This window comes from Bactrocera tryoni, chromosome 2 (genome assembly GCF_016617805.1).
Source record: "Bactrocera tryoni isolate S06 chromosome 2, CSIRO_BtryS06_freeze2, whole genome shotgun sequence".
NCBI lineage: Eukaryota > Metazoa > Arthropoda > Insecta > Diptera > Tephritidae > Bactrocera > Bactrocera tryoni.
Window position 1 is genome coordinate 54,816,469 of NC_052500.1, and position 18,069 is coordinate 54,834,537.

Genomic DNA, 18,069 nt, shown 5'->3' on the forward strand with positions numbered 1-18,069 from the left:
TTACCATACCTAAACATAGTGCTTTCCATCATACTAGAAATATCTTCACCTCACTGCATTGACCAAAGCTACGCACACTATTTACCTCACTACGCTGACCAAAGCTGCGCTATGCTTCTATATAAGCAAGCACTTCACACCAAATGCGATCATTTCTTCCAACTCGCCAGCCAGGACGGTCACACAGCAGGAAGCAGCAATAGGCAGTAGTAAGTGAAGTAGTTAGTTTTTGTAGACATTGCGATGAAAAGGTAGCACATCAATCGGTGTGTTACCAGTGCACGCAATTAGAGTTGGGTATTTTGTTAGGCCTCGCAGGCATTGCGTTGAAAAGGTATTACACTTCGGTGTGATATCAGTGCGCGCAATGGCTCTACCGTAGTCTCAGTTGGTACAGCGATATCACAGCTGCGCTGCCTCGAGCAGCGTCACTACCGCAGCCTGCACACCAGTGCACCGTTAACATATCAGTCACAGCTGCGCTGCACCGAACGGCGTCAGTACCACTGCTTGCACACCATATTGCACCGTTACCAAAATAACGCGATTAACAGGCGACTCGCATGTAAGTACAGACGAGAGAAAAGGATTAGTTCTCGAGGAGTTGCTAACCGTAGGTCAACGCGTTCGGTTGACATATTAATATTTTTATAATTTCTCCTTCGCAGGGGATCCATAGAACACTGTACTGTACCGTACAGTCAACACCGTATCTGGGAGTAACTACTCCTCACCAGAATATAGAAGGAACACCACTTTACCGTAATTACCGTTCCGACTTCGACAAGAACCAACGCCTGGCACACCAAATCCAATCGATTCCACCTGACTCGCCATATAAATATAAGCTGGTCTGGCTGTCCACATAAGGGGTGTGGATACATCTATTACAAAAAGTAAATATTTTTTGCTAAGGGTTCGTGGGACCCAAGGCTGACCCCGGAGCGGCTGAGCATACCTCAGCTATGAACGAAACCCCATTACAAAATGAATGAAAATTATTTGTAGCTAAATCGAATTAAAAGTTCAATTTAAACGCTTTCTAAGTTTATAAACCTGTCGCCACTACTCTTTGAATATATGCTAAAATTTAGTTATGCTAAACACAAGTTATTTCGCAATAACTTATCCGAATACGTAAAACCAACAACAATTTAATTCGGCGATTTATAACGAGCAGTGTTTACCACTTCTACATACAGCTTTCAAAATTTACTAAATTTCTTATGGAGCTAGACGCAAACATTTCATCATTTTGCGGTTTTTCATTAACTACTCCAGACAATTTAAAATTAGTCTGGTGAAATTCCCGAATTTGCAGCCACCCAACATAGGCAGCAATTCGAAACCCACCGCCAGTGTTATCAACGCCGCATCAACTGCAACTGCAACCTCAACTTCAACTTTAACTCCACCGTCCGTTGCGCCGTGTAGTTGTGCTTGTTGCGGGCGATGGAAGTGTAGGTTCCCTGATCGGCGGTGCGTTGTACATTCTTGATGAGTAGAGTGCCGTTCTGAACACGCTGTCATATATTCGTTGGCAATCTGACGCCATCTTCAGTGGAAATGTGCACGTACATGTGTGAGACAGTGGCGTAATGAAAACAAAATAATTACGCGAATTTTTTGATTTTAAAGAAGCATTAGGGTAGTTTCTTTTATAAAAATTCTTTACAATTGTCAAGTGGCATCAATCACAAAGATTAACATATACAAGTCATAACAGTTACACTAGTTTATAAGATAATACGAGAGGGGAGTGGAAGACCTCAAAATGTTCTAGTTCGAAAACAATTGATAATTTCCAAAGGAAATCTCAAAGATAATATGGATACGCCCCTCGTTAAAGTTTTAAATGCTGTTTTTGGCTGAGATGCCCAATTTTCGACCACTTTTTGCAGCAATTGGGGCCATATGTCTGCAATAACGCGCCGATGATTTTATTAGTCATGGTTCCATAGATTCCCCAGTTGACTGTAACATTATAATTTAAAAAAAAAAAATGGGGAGCAATAATTCTCTATACTTATAATAACAATCGAGCCTTGCAGCGTGCTGTCGAGATTTCAAAAAACTGATGTGCGAACGATTTTAGATTGGGAGGCAGGTTAGGGTTTCCTTCGTGCCGAAAGCTGGCAAGAGAGTCTATATCCTGGCCAAAAAGATTAGAGCCATTATTGTATCCTCTATATAAAACGTTAGAGTGACTAATTGATCTACTTTTAGAGGTAGTATACTAAGAAACGGCCTTCCAAGGGTACTTCATGCATATTGTAAATGCGGTTTGCAGTGAGAATCTTCCGCGATATTAGCTTAAGCCAGAGCTAATCTTCTCATTTTCAAGCTTCATTGCGAAAAACAATCGGTGGGAAATGAGGCAATGCGTGGAATGTGAGTTGAGAGACCCCAAACTCTATATTATTGTTGTCAATGATATTTGGGAAAAGTTTAATCCGGCTGCCGAGTGATTATCTATGCAGATGAAAAAGCTCTCATGGATGAGAGAAAGTTCTTGACTAAGTCAAGGATATTTTACATACTATTTTCGAACATATTTTCGGCATAACGATACACATCTGAATACATTGCACTACCATAAATGTAACGAGATTATTTAATAAACAATCCAACAGCAAGAATATTTCTCTAGGAAGTTAAAAAACTCCGGATGCACGTTTAACATCAATGGAAGGAATGTGTCTCCGGCCTTTCAACAGAGTTAACTAGCTAAGGCAAAAAGTGGATTTCTCACCAAAGGTAGTTGATGGGCTTTATGAAATCATAGTCATGCCCATAAATTTTTACGCAGCTTTTGTATGGTTGTAAAGTGTCGGCAAAATCGACTTTCTAGCAACTAGAGTTTAGATATCCTAATCACTGTAGGATCTTCCAAGCAGAGGTGGCAGGAGCATTAGATCTAGAGTTCCGGAGCGTAGTTTCCTTTAGAGTTTTAACTATCCACACCCTTTATAGGGTATTAGCTCTGACTTAGCTGACAGGGCGCTCAAATATAGAGAAGAGATTACTAAACCCTGTCTGTGATATTGGGTTACTACGTGATCGGACTGGTTTAGATGAAACTGCAACACTAATGAACTTGCTAGTTCAAGGGTCTCACTACAATACATAAATATCAGTTGCATCAGCTGCTTCGAACAAATTGAGATATAATAAATTCTGCACTTCCTTCTCGAATGTTAGACATTTTCCAGTTCAATGCTAAAACGCCGCGTATCTCATATACTATATTTAGACATACGAAATTGGAACTAAAGCACCTTAGCATATGGGAGATAAATTCAAGGTATTTTACCAAAGCTGATATCCAACTAAATGAGCTTTTTATCTGGATTTACAAAGGTCCTTACTTAGCAGTCAGTCTCCTACCATCACTAGGGATCAATGAGCCTAGCCTAGCCTCACCTAAGTATAAGAAACACCGCGGTAATGGAACAACCAAACTTTGGTTAAGCTTGAGTTTATTAACAAATTGAAATACTACTACTGCTGATTTTCGATGCATACTCGAGTGAAATTTGTTTTAATTGTATTTAAGGATCACCCCAATGTGAGCAGATACGTTCCTACTAACATTCAAAGACCCAAAAGCATCACTTACCGCATACTGTATGCCACATTCGTACTCTATACAATATGCAACAAACTCGTTGAGCGGAAATGCTCGCAGAAGGAGAATTTCGTTAGCAAGGTATTCTTCACATTGAAACCGACCGACGATACATACGCTGAGCTGTCAACAAAGTCTATATGAATGTTATGTGTATATTTGTATGTGCGCTTGCAAATTAAAAAATATGAACATTTGTATGCACGGCTTACCTTTCTCAATGATGATGCTGTCGATTGGATATCCTGCCACAGGGCATTTGAGGAAACAAGTCTTTCCCGCTACTGCAGATAGTTTCAGCATCCTGCGCACATATGGCATACCTGTGAGTGAGAAAAATAATATATATTTAAATAACCTTGTAGGTGTGTAAAAAAGCTAAGCAAACAATAAAGTATATATGAATTTCAGCGAAAAGCGCGATGTTTATTTCACAAAATTTTCAAGTATTTTAGAGCATCCTGTCAATCCGTCTGGGGGTGTCATATGTGTTTTATTAATATTTCTGTTTGTGAATATTTGTATTTATATTAGCTCCACTCACCGTAGATGTTTAAGCGTGCAGAATGCGATGCTTCACCTGCCCGCGATATTGCTTTGCACTCGTATTCGCCGCCATCCTCTGACCTTACTGCAGATATGTTGACATGGCTTATAACATCACCAAACATTTTTACAAATTGTCCAATCATGAGACGGTCATTCTGTGAAGAAATGCCAAGTATGGTGTTGAAGGTTTTAAAACTTGCTACCGTATATAAAAAAACATATGTATGTTGACTCAAGGGTTAAAATTAAATTATTATTAAATAAATAAAGTAACCAGAACAAGACACAAAATATTATAATTAAATCTTTTCAATATTATATCTTATAATATTGAAAATATTGACATGCTGTATATTATTTTTGTTCGGTATCTTTTTTGCTATTTCATCAAGGCAAGACTTACGCCTGACAACGTTTACAAATCATTCAACTTTATTCGAAAATTTACGTTCTGTAAAGAATGTGTTTCGCGCACTTCACTCAAATTATTTATGGTCAATATAATAATGCGTACTATTCGCAACACCATCACCCATCTAGAGTCCCAGCATTCATTATTGGATAATACTCGACCGAATGGACCGCGTCTAGCACGCAGTGAAGAAAATATAACAGCCGAAGCTGAGTGTACACGAAGACCGAGATCTTAAATTGAAAACGTACAAAATACAGCTTGTACAAGAATTGATGCCGCTTGATCTTCCCAACGACGTCGCTTCGATGTTTTCAAGCCAAATTTTGTTCAGCGAAGAGACCCATTTCTGGCTCAATGTGTATACAAATAAGCAAAATTGCAGCATTCGGGACAAATAGCAACCTGAATACTTTCAGGAGTTGGCATTTCATTTAGAAAAATCAACGGTTTGGTGTGGTTTGTGAGCCGGTGGAATCATCGCTCCATATTTTTAGTCAAAAATGATGCCGCTGAGAATAATTTTGTGACTTATTTCTACAATATATAAATGGATTAATTAAACATTGTTTTTGCCCCCTCTTTCACTTCCAATATATGTATATGTATATTAGAGTGATTCAAACAAAAAAAAATTTTTTTTTTTTCGTTTGGTACTCGGAAAATTAGGTTCCTAGACACCTCTAAGAAAGCCTCTCCAAACATGAGTTTTTAATTGTAACGGGAAGATCCTCCTACATACAGTTTTCTATTTTTTCTTATTATCAGATAGAAAAATTTATATCTCACTTCCAACTACTTAAAAAAATATCTTGTTCCTTAGATTTTGTAGGAAATTGAATGCTCTACAAAAAAGGTCTATTATGATTTTTTCGTAAACCCAAACGTTTAAAAGATATTAACAGTTAAAGTTTGATTATTTTTGGGAAAATTTTTTATTTCTTATAAAATTTATAACTCAATGAAAAAAAATTATTATGAATGATGAAACCAACAGATTTTGTAGGAAATTTACTGCTCTATAAAAATGATCTTCTATGATTTTTCGATTAAGGTAAGCGTTTACGAAACATCAATGCATATTAGGGTGGATGAAAAACAAAATTTTTTTTTTTCGTTTGGTACTCCGAAAAATAAGTTCCTAGACACCTCTAAGAAAGCCTCTCCAAAAATCTATTCACAATAATCTTTTTTCATTGAGTTATAAAATTCATAAAAAATAAAAAACTTTCCCAAAAATAATCAAACTTTAACTTTTAATATCTTTTAAACGTTTTGGTTTACGAAAAAATCATAATAGACCTTTTTTGTAGAGCATTCAATTTACTACTAAATCTAAGGAACAAGATATTTTTTCAAGTAGTTGGAAGCGAGATATAAACTTTTCTATCTGATAATAAGAAAAAAAAACTGTATGTAGGAGGACCTTTCCGTTACAATTAAAAACTCATGTTTGGAGCAGCTCCCTCCAAATATCTACGCTCAATTAAACACTTTTTTCTTCTTAATTAGCAGAGTATTCGCCTAAGCGATTTGGACAAAGTTCATGTTCTTTCTAACTTTCTTGTGCGCAGGAGAGGACGACGGTTTACTTTCTTGTTCTCATGTACCCGGTTGGACCAGGACATACTTGTACACCGTTGTCAATACACTATAATACACCATCTGATTTCTTTCTTCGGAAACTGTTTCGGTTTTGACTATCAACAGAGACTTGTAAATACAGCACGAGTATGCGTTCACTTGTTAATTTGAAGACAAGAAGACAAGGGTTTATTTCCGATACATTTCCTTGCTTAATTATATGTACTTATATATTTCTAAATAATGATCTAACCTTTAACTATCGGATTCTTACAGCGTTTAATTGTAAGAGAAGTCTGACTGAGGTATCCATTTTGGAAAATTTTTGTTTTCTTTTCTAGCTTTTACATCAATATAACCTTAATATACTCATCTATGAAATCGACACAAGTTCAATATTAAACAAGGTTGCTTCTTCCTGACAATATTTTGCTAGAATTTGAATTCTGATATGTTTTAGTTGATTCTTATTCTCAAAGTAATAAAGCATATTTTTCAAAGCCAAGTCTCCTTCTGCTTCAATACAGCTTTTTGCACAGTCCAAAAGCAGAACGAGTGTTTAGCTCGTTAGCCGGTATGGCCGCCAGTATGCCGGTGCAAGCCTTTGAATGACCTCTACGTCTGCATAACACTTTTCTTTCATGCGGAAACGCATTTTTCCGAAAAGAAAGAAGTCACACGGTGCCATATCGGGTGAATACGGGGAGTAGTTAATGGTTAAAATGTGATTTCTGGTCAAATAATCCGTCAAAAGCGTCGATCGATGAGAGCAATTTTTAGTCGTCAATCGATTTGTGCGGAACAAACCGTGCACACACCTTTCGTAAGCCCAAATGTTCGGTCAAAATGCGATAAATTGATGTTTTAGAGATGTTCAACTCCGTTTACATGAATTTCAATAATGATTTCGGCTGATTTTTGATGATTTCACACACAGTTTCGATGGAATTTCCGGTGATAACGGATTTTGATTGGCCCACATATTGATCGTCATTTATGTGCTCACGACCACTTTGAAAACGTTGAAACCACTCGTGCACTCTGCTACGGGATAGGTAATCATCGCCATAAACTTATTTCATCAATTGAAAAAACTCACTTTTGCACCGATAACACAAACATACTGACACTTAATACGCAAGAACTTCACTTCCAATATATGAAATCTCATGAAATTCTCACTGGACAATCGGTAAGGATAGTAGACTCTAACGCACCAGTCGACATATAGAAGGCACCGCCAGGGGACCCTGTTTTCTTTGGAAGGCGTCTGGTTTATCGGAACGCATAAATGCAATATGACTAAAACTACAATGGAACCATCAACTGCAACCACAATAACCGCAAATTAAATTTTTCAGTTGTAGTTTTGAAGCTGTCAATCATTTTTGCTGTCGCAACTAGTACTAAAAGAGTATGGACGCAAAGCACCAACGCAACACAGCAACGCAACAATCGCAGCCGGCAAGATAAGACCAGACGGCCAAACACATGTCATAATACTTCAACAGACTGGAAGGTTGTGGGTTGTATATTTTAAAATGGATTCATTGGAGACTTCAAATGTGTAGAACTCTGACTATAATTTGCGTATCCTCTCGAAAAGGGCTAGTGGTTCGGAATCCAAGCAATTTTATATATACATATGTATATATGTAACTCATACACTGACCGAAAAAAGGTTTGTTAGAAAAACGAAAATCATTATACATACATATGTGGTATATGAGAGCGGTTTAGTACCGATACGATTTTATATATTTTTGCCAATACTATATTGATATGCATTTTTGCCTTTATCGCAGTAGTAATGTAAAATATGCCGTATTTTCTCTTTATTTTGCTCCATGTTACGCTATAACTCACGAACGACTTAAAAGAAATGACAATTATTCAAACACGTCTTTTTTGACAACCTAATATTTTCAATGAGTTAATCCATATGTTGGCCGACATATGCGATATAAAGTCACCTGGAAATTCGAAAATCGTTTTGTTGGTTATATGGGAGCTAAGGGATTCAACCCATTTTCGACACACAGAATTACTATTGTTTGGAAAATATTTTCCCATAGTGACCGATATTTTTCATAAAAAGTCAACTATAGGTACTGGGGTCCAAATATTCGGTGCTTGAACAGGTTTTGTCACCTGGATTTCAACTCCATCTAGGAATGAAAATACTCAAACCTTGTAAACTTGAGTTTGCTGAATAACCAGAAATCACACTGAGCTAAGTCAAGCAAATACGGTGGTTGCGGCACGATATTGGGTGAAAATTTGACGAAAAACTCAATCAGAATCAATCAGAATCAATGCAGTATGCGAAGGAGCATTATCGTGATGTAAACACCAAGAGCTGTTAATCCATAATTCCATCCTCTTTTCACGAATAGTTTCAAGCAAGCGATGCATAAAACTCAGATGGTATTCCATAATGACAGTTTGGCCGGTCGAAAGGAATTGGAAGTGCACCACATCTCAATAATCGAAGAAAACAGTCAACAAAAACTCAATTTTTGACCTTCTTTAACGTCGTTTTTTGGGCTCACCTTTTCCACGTTAATCGGCCGATTGATTGTCTATTTCGAGATTGTAAGCATAGATCCATCGCCAGTAATTATATATTTTATGACATCACGGTAGTCGGAAAGTATTGTTTCACAGCGTTCTTGAATAATTTGTACCAGTCAAAAACACTTGCGTGCGACAAACAATTATCACCGAAAGCCTTTCCCAACATTCTGCACATTTTGTCACCAGAAATTTTATTCTAAACACATAATTTCACTCATCGTAAAAATCGCCGAAAGCACTTTATGTACTTCAGGAAGACAAGCGCACATCAAACACTAATGATTATTGTGATGTGATGTTTGACACAGATGTCAGACTAGAAAAAAATTGTTCGACGAATTTTATTTCAGAAGTCGTACTATTTTTGGCTAACAGGTGCATTTATTATAGCATAAAAGGGTATAAAAAGATCCTTATCTTGACTTTGATAGTTCAGCTATATATTGCAGTCTAAACAATACCTTAGGAGATTGCACCCTTTCCTAATAAATTAGCCCGTGCTAAATTTAGCGAATTTATTTCTTAAAATGAAAATGTTTTCTATGTAAGCAGTTGATTCCGATCGTTCAGTTTGCATAACATCTAAACGTCAGAGTGATTCGATTGGAACAATTTCTTCGGAAATTGCACCATTTTGTTTGACAATAGTCCATGCCAAATTTCGTGAAGATTTCTTTTTTCTAGGTGTTACAAACTTCGTGATAAACTTAAAATACCCTGCTCAGGGTATAAAAAATAGACACGTGACTGATGAATAAAATCAAAATAGTGCACCAGTACCAAAGTTTTTAACTTCATAGTCTTTATTTTGGGAGGATGGGGTCATGTGTAGAAGTTCACGCAAGTGAGGAAAGTTCTCTGATCGCCATTCACTTGGGAGTGGCCAGAAACGATTCTTTTACATATGGCTCAAGCAGCTCACGACTTTTTTTAATGTCGATTTTAGCAAGTGACCAACGCGGGTGAGTCGAATAAATTGCTATCGACAGACCCAATTTTAGCATAAGTGGAGTCATATGTCAGCAACAACGCTCCAAATATTATTTTTCAAGGGGTCAATCGGTCCTGCAATATTTTTTATACCAACTTCGTGTTAATTTAAATCAAGTAGTCAGTCAAAAGTAGAGGCGGTGAAGTCCTTTACAGCCAGCTACAACTCATAGTAATACAAAGTTTACAAGTAATAGTAAAGATGACTCGTCTAAAATATGATAGCCAGCATTTAGATCAGCTAAGGAAGTTTATGTTTTAGAGATTTAAAAATAATATTCATAGAGACTTTTTAGGAGAAATATGCCGGTGATAAGGTTCTACAACATTGTCCTATTTATCTTTTTGATCCACCCCTTTTGAACACTGCGCTCACACTTTTAAAGAAAGCTTAATTACAGTTATGAAATAAAATCAAGTAATTGCCATAATTAGCATTTCACTCACCTCCTAGTCGCAATTTCGCTGTGGCTTGGGCCGACTCCAAATCATTTTTCACAATACACTGATACATCCCCTTGTCCTCCTTCGTAATGGACGTAATGCGTATGTGCTCTGTGGAGAGTAGGCGAACGCGTGCACCCGAAAGCAGTGACTGACCATCTTTCAGTTTTTGTGTGTTTGAAAATTTCGTGAATATTCAATTAAATTTTCGCTTCCTGGCTATGGAACTCACCAAGTTTGCGGTTTTGCCCAGATTCACTGTTTGCATGGTGCGTTGGATGCTGGCAGTTAGCGGTGATGTAACAGCAATTTGTACTTCCAAAGTTTCACTGCCTTCCGAGTTGGTGGCAGTGCAGAAGAAGGCTACGCTGTCGGATCGACCGACTGCGGTCATAATTAGCGTGCCTTCCTTGATTTTTGCACGACCTGTCGCCAGCAAATGCTGTATGGACTCCTCGTTGTTTGGTCGTTTCGTATGCCAGCTGTAAGTAATTTGCAATGGTTGAAATGTGTGGACTATTATTTATCATATTTATCAAATGTAGCGGCTATGGAAAACTTTTAGTTTTTTCCTTAAACTCTTAGCTCAATTTCTAGAGAATATTTATTTGGCAGCGAAATATTGTATTCGTGAATAACTGCGCAAGGTGTTTAAGATTCTGTATAATTGCTTAACTTATTGAGCCGTTAAGTGTGTAGGCAATCTGCTACTAAAGCAGTTTTTGTAACGCCAAATTAGTTACAATTATACATTTTGAAGGCATATAGTATATACGCCAAATATTTGTTCGATCTCCATTTTTATCGCTCGGCTCGAGCCAGGTAAATACTCGCAAGTTCTGGATTGTCTTCCGAAAATAGAGTGGTAATTTAAATCCCCTGGATTATAGTCGACGGGATAACACAAAAAGTGTTATCTCTTTATCGTAATACAAAATTTGGTATTCAGAAGTGACGAGTTGGATTCTAGTTGGCTGTCTCACCTTAAACTACACGAGATAGATATAGGGTTATATATATATAAATGATCAGGGTGACGAGAAAAGTTGAAATCCGGTTGAATGTTTGTCTGTCCCTCCGTCCCTCCGTGCTAGCTGTAACTTGAGTAAAAATTGAGATATGGTGTGATGAAACTTGGCACACAGATTCCTTGATACAAAAACAATTTCGATTTCGTAGATGGGCATCCTCGGACCACTGACACGTTTAAAAATTGCCCTTAACTGAAAACATATAAAGTGCCTTAACTAAGCACTTAATTAAGATATACATACGTAACACTGTAATTTGAGACAAAGGATCACAGTAGCAAGGGGCACTTGCGGGCGAAAAATTTTGGAAAAGTGGGCGTGGCCCAACCAATGAGTTTAATGTACATATCTCCTAAACCACTAATGCTACAACAACCAAATTCTCTTTGCACGAATATTAAAAGAACTTCTTATGACAATGTGCAAATGGATGAAATTAGAAAATAACCCCGCTCACATCCCGGTACTGTTAAAAACTAACTAAAAGCGCAATAAATCAATAACTAAATACGACAGAGACAATAAATTTTACTTCCGGGATGGCATGAGAGGGCTTTGTGGGAGTCAGCGTAAAATTTGGACGATAGGCGTGACTCCGTCCAGTTTTTGGTGAAATACTATATCTTGTGACCCGACCTAATGATTTCGACAAAATTTGATGCGTGGCATTCTTTTTATATTCCTATGTCACAAAATGAGGAACTCGGACTACAACCACGCCTACTTCCTATATAACGGAATTTTAAATTTCTTTTGATTCTTTCGCTTTCCAGTCTCGAACTCGATAAAACTTTGAGCGAATAATGGCTATAATGTGTGCCACCAACAAATCCAACAAAAACTGTTCAAGCCTCGAGATACCGCATATATGGACCCCGGTACCTATAATTGATCGAAAATGTCGGTCAATGTGTGAGATATATAATAAGAGAGCGTGTTTTATTAATAGCAGTGTATCTTAGTGGATAAAATAAATAAATTTGAGAAAAAGCTTGGCCTAGCTCCTATATAACTAATATCAGCATTTTCAAACATCTGGCAGACTTTACTCTATATGATTGGGTTTTTAGTATAAGGCATGTTAATAGTATGTGGTATTTTGACCAATGGATGAAACCTGGTCGATAACACCCCCACTCCCATATACTACATATAAGGATTTTCGTTTTTCTAATAAATCTCGTGTTTCTGTCAGTGTATTAGTTATATTAAGAATATGTATATATAGTATAAAATTCTTTGGATGTCGTATTTCGTCCCAGTGCTGAAAAGGTATAAACTCCTGTCAGTACTTCCCATAAACCGTATAGGCCTAATGTAAATGTTTTCAAACTTCTGGTTGACTTTATAATGCATATATGGGTGAAATAATGCATAGAATGAATTCTTGAGCCAAAGTGGACAAAATTGCATGAATATACTGCCTATCTTCTAACACAAAGTGCGCTCCAAGGTAAACAGGACTTAAAAAAAAAAACAAAATCAATTTATTTCAGTCAAAATAGTCTCCTTCAATTTAAGACAGCTTTTTGTACGGTCCAAAAGCATGTCGAACGAATGTTTTTGCTCGTTGACCGGTATAGCCGCCAGCATGCCAATGAAAGCCTTTTGAATGGCCTCTACGTCTGCATGAAGCGTTCCTTTCATGGGCAAAGGTAGAAGTCGTACGGTGCCATATCAGGTGAATACGGAGAGTGATGTATGGTTTAAATGCGATTTTTGGTCAAATAATCGTCCTTCGAATGTTAGATTCTGAGCAATTTTTGGTCATCAGTTAATTTGTGCGAAATAAACCGTACACACACCTTTCGCAAGCCCAAATGTTGGGTCAAAATGCGATAAAGCGATGTTTTAGAGATGTTTAACTCCATTTCCATGAATTTTAATGATGATATCCAATGATTTTTGACACAGAGTTTCGATGGACTTTCCGGTGATCACGGATTTTAATTGGCCCACATGTTGATCGTCATTTATGTCCTCACGACCACTTTGAAAACATTGAAACCACTCGTGCACTCTGCTACGGGATAGACAATCATCGCCATAAACTTGTTTCATCAATTGAAACATTTCGGTAAAAATCTTACCAATTTCAAAATAAAATTTAATTTTGGCTCATTGTTTGAAGCTTATTTTCGCAACGCTAACACAAAGATACTGACACTTAAAACGCAATAACTTCACTTCCAATTGATAAAATGTCATGAAAATCTCACTGGACAATCGAAAATGATAGCAAATTCTAACTAGTTGACATATAGATGGCGCCACCAGGGGGCGCTAGATTAAAAAAGTCGTGTTTACTTTGGAACGCACCTTGTATAAGATTTTTTTAAATCCGTTTGACTTTATTTGTGGCTTATCTTAATGAAACGGAGAAATTCAGAGATATATTTTTCTGGTAGTGCTATGTTGTTAACAAATTAACCTTAGCCTCCGTATACCCAAACATATATGAATTTCAAAAAATTTTGAGTTGCTTTATACCTTTATACATACATACATCCATATATGTATATCGGATGCCAGAGCTTTTAGTGTTAATTGAAGGTTTTCTGAAATATATAAAGGTTGTGGTATGTGTGCTTTAACAGAAAAAAAGATAGTTCTGCCAATATCTTTCGGATATAAATGAGTTTGGCTTCGTTTGTGAAGGAAAAAACTTAATCTAAATTCCACAGGACGAGATCTCATTTACAAGACAATTATATCAAATTGGGCGCCTTCCTGTAATGATATATATAAGCAGTTATTTTACGTATCTACATCTGACCACTATTCCGTATGAAGTGAGAAAATCCCGTGGCGTAGCTAATGCCACTTTTTGTGGTGGTCGCTATTATAGACGAATAATATGTTGTTTCCGGCATCCTGCTTGCCGAGGCATATTAAAATACTGCATGTCAATGTACTCGAGCGTATCAACTGTAATGGGCATATATGAGTGTGCATGTGGACAAGGCAAAAATTGTCTCAACACATATTTACCGCAAATAATAAATGTGGGATACAAACAGGGGCGTACTCCACGTAGCGCTCATTTTTCCCAGACCAATAGGCTCGCTTGAGTATTTCCACTGTCGCCTGAGTTTCTTTCCGGTTTTATGCCATATAAACTCAATCGTATATGCCCGCACAACATCTCACATTTTCTAGATTTTTTTTCCACTTTGCTGGGGTCGCTTTTTCTTCTTCTTTTGCTGTTGTTTTGTTTATGTCGTTCTGGCTTTTAGGTTTTCTGCTTCTTAATTTTCTGCTTTTTACATTTTCTCTTTGTGTTTCGGCAGGCACAGTCGGTTTCCACGGTTCCAGCGTGCAGTGGGACAGTTGCAGCAGTCATGTGTGTTAAATTATTTCCCTGCTTGCTTCTGACATGGTTGCCCTAACTCTTCGCTAGCTCCTGCTGTTGCTGGTCGTTTGGGCTTTGTCTTAGCTTGGCTTGGTGTGTCGTTGAGCTTGCTCGCAAATATGCAGGACATTCCCTTGCAAACATTTCGTCATATACATACATTGTTTTTGGTGGTATGTACGCAAAGGTGGCGGCATTTGAGCCTGCAGTGGTTATGAGGGCACCCTCATATTTTCTGCTTCCATTTTCATATTAAACTCCCCTCATTTATTTAAATTTTGTCAATTTTAATTGTCCGCAGTTATTTCATTAACTTAAAGTGCATTTCGTTTCTCAAAAAGGAAAGAGGATATTTAAATATAATAGTCATTGTGGGGGAGCTGAGAATATATCTTCGATCAATCATCACTTGCACTTCGCATTTTATAGCAATAAGCTCGAGTTTAATGCCCATTTAACATTACATATAGTAGCTCCTTTAACAGTTTAGTCCCAAAAAGTTTCCATGAACTCAGTGTTTCTTAAAACACCTTTCGCACAAAATTTTTCAGTAAACTTTGAACTTATTAAAAATATGGAAAATTCAAATTAAACTCTGAGTTTTTAACCACAGTTTCAGCATCAAAATGCAACATCAAAATTAATCCGAAATGAATGGCACTAAAATCATTGCATCTGTATAATTTAAAAAATGCACCGCAGAAGTTGTTCCTCTTTCCTTTCCTTTTGCGCCAATTTATTCGGCATCCTCTATCAATTGGTATGTCTAGTGAATTTCCACATACTATTTCTAAAAGCTCGTCAAAATATTGAAAACTCAGATTCTTATTGTTCGCATAGCTCTCTCTATACATTTTTCACATGAGGTGCTTTTACATAGGTTTTTCCTTGTAGTTTCAAAAATGATAGTATATATCGTCACCTGAAATGCAAAATAACGTATCATCAAAAAATTCGAAATTGAGTGTCTTATTGATTACGTTTCACTACTTCAAATTACATACATAATATTACATATGTTCAACATTTTCAGGTTCTGCGGTCAGATATAAACCAGTTTTAACCAATATTAAAATCTTGTTTCACTCATGTTCCATTTTATTTCATGTTTCATTCATGCCACTGTAAATTTCCGAAAATGTTGTTACGTTATTTTGCATTTCAGGTGACGATATGTAGATAGCTAGTGCTGGGTGATATCTCCATTTAGGGTGCTAGTACACCGTCAGGAACTGTCCATCAGCTCCATTTTTATGCTTCCTAACTATTGTAATGTGGCCATAAAGCTAGCAGTAGATCTATTTTTCCAAAGTGCAGACTCTTTCGTCTACTCCGATAGTAAAGCAGCGATATTAGGCTTGAGCTCACTGGCCGTACGTTCAAGACTAGTAAAATGATGTCTAGGCTACTTATCTTAAGCATCTATTCACTACACGATTAGACTGGTTTGGGTGAATGGTCATGGCGGTATTAAAGGAAACTTTACGGCTGATTAGATTGATAGGGGAGGTACTTCTGTCTCACTAACTGCAGAGAGAAATTCCGTTGGTTTCCTGTGGTTCGCTGATGGCTTGTTAAATACTCAGAAAGCGGAGACCAACCATTAGCAGCTGTGCAGTCGCAATTCTGGCTGAGGGTAAGTCATGAGAAATCTAGTGAACACTTTTTCTGAAGAGTTTTCGACTTCTTCTTTAATGGCGCCATGTCATAAGAAATGTCTAGGCGGATATAACCGAGTTAACAACAGAGCGCCAGTCGTATCTTATTTTCGCTATTTGGCGCCGATTCCTATTGATATCACGATTCATCCTTCTCCAGCTGATCTCTCCAAAGGAGTGGAGGCCTTTCTCTTCTTCTGCTGCCACCAGCGGGTACTCAATTCTATTGAGAGCTGGAATATTCTTTACCATCCGGACAACATGACCTAGCCAGCGTAGCAGCTGTCTCTTAAAAATGAGGGACTTGAAGAGTTTGGTTTTTTTTCTTCGAGAGAGGACTTTACTTTTTAACAACCTCCTCAATTCAAAGTAGAACTTGATGGGTTTTTCTGCGTTGGATTTTAAAGCTAATGTTGTTCTTGTTGTTAACATTCAAAGTTATAACTGTCAACCGTAACGTGTGAGCCAAGACGCGAATGCGATGAATGTTTGCTTGATGGCAGGAGATATTTCGTATTAGTCTCGTTCATAACAAGACCCATTCGCTTCGTTCACAGAAAAGCCCATGATTTAATAAATGTAGAAGTTCGAACTAAATACCCGATCGGGATTTATGCGGTAAGATTAAAATTAGCATAAAGAATGCAACATTATCTCGGATCTCATAATTTAAAAATCCAAGTGAAAAAGCTGAAATATAACTAAAGCACCTAAGCAGATATGCGAGGTTCTGGGCGGTTGTCCAATTAAAGGAGTTTTTCATCTGGCTCTAGAAAGAACTGTATATAATACTCTAAGTGTGTTACCCTCGCCATGGGAATCAACCATCTAATAGTATCTACTTATAATACTTGTTATGTTCGCAGTTGAAGTCCCATTAGCCATAATTTGTGGACGAATTGATTAAGGACTGATTAACTTAACCTTATAAAACTGTTTCAATTGTATTAATATTCATGAAAGGAGACTCAATCCAAGGTTGAAATTGCGAAGGGGTAGATAAGCGATGTCAATGCTCACTGACCCCGAATAACTAACTCATTTTTGGGGTTCCTGATGGTTATAGTGAAACTGATTATACTTTGTTGATATTAAACAGTTTGAATTGAATTAAAAGGAAAAACCAACTGAGTTTCTAACGTTTTCATGTTTGGGCATATGTATGTATATACAATGTACGGTCCAAAGTAATGTGATATAATAATAATAATAACTAGTAATAACCCCCGATAATCGGGGGACTCCGTTATTTAAAATGAAAAAAGTAAAAAAAAAAAATTTTTATAAAAACTCAATTTATTCAAGTACTTCATGGAAAACTACATTTGTGGTGGTTTTATTTTGGTCGTAAGTCTTAACTTTGATATATTGAGAAGATATACATACAGATTCTTGCTAGATTCTGCCCATGAGATTTGTTTATTGTTATTGCGAATGCTACAATTATTAGAAATTGGCGACGCTTTAAAATAAAAGGAAGTGTTGATTCGCTGGGCTGTAAATTTATACGGGGCAATAAAATTTGTTTCCCTTGTGATTCACCGGTTAAAATGTAGAACTCCAAACAATTACAATGTAGTGCTTTTACTATCAAGCGAGTCCCATTGACCAACCCTTCATATGTATTAAGATTGCGGATTAACATCACAACTGTTCCAACCTTAAGCCTTAACTCATGAGGCGCTACTCCACTGAAATTAAGGGAGTTTAGAAATTCTGTAGGGAATCCGACATGCTCTTGAGGATCTTCAGAAACGACAGTATCCACGCTATAATATACCCTTTCTTCACCGGGCAACATACTTATTTACTATTTCGATATTTATTATCGTACAGTGATCATT

At 37.1% G+C, this 18,069-nt stretch overlaps 1 pseudogene; it reads right to left on the reverse strand.

The window, feature by feature from the left end:
* Positions 1-2,657: 2,657 nt before the first annotated feature.
* The window catches only part of LOC120768762, a 136,499-nt pseudogene continuing 121,087 nt past the window's right edge, over positions 2,658-18,069 (reverse strand).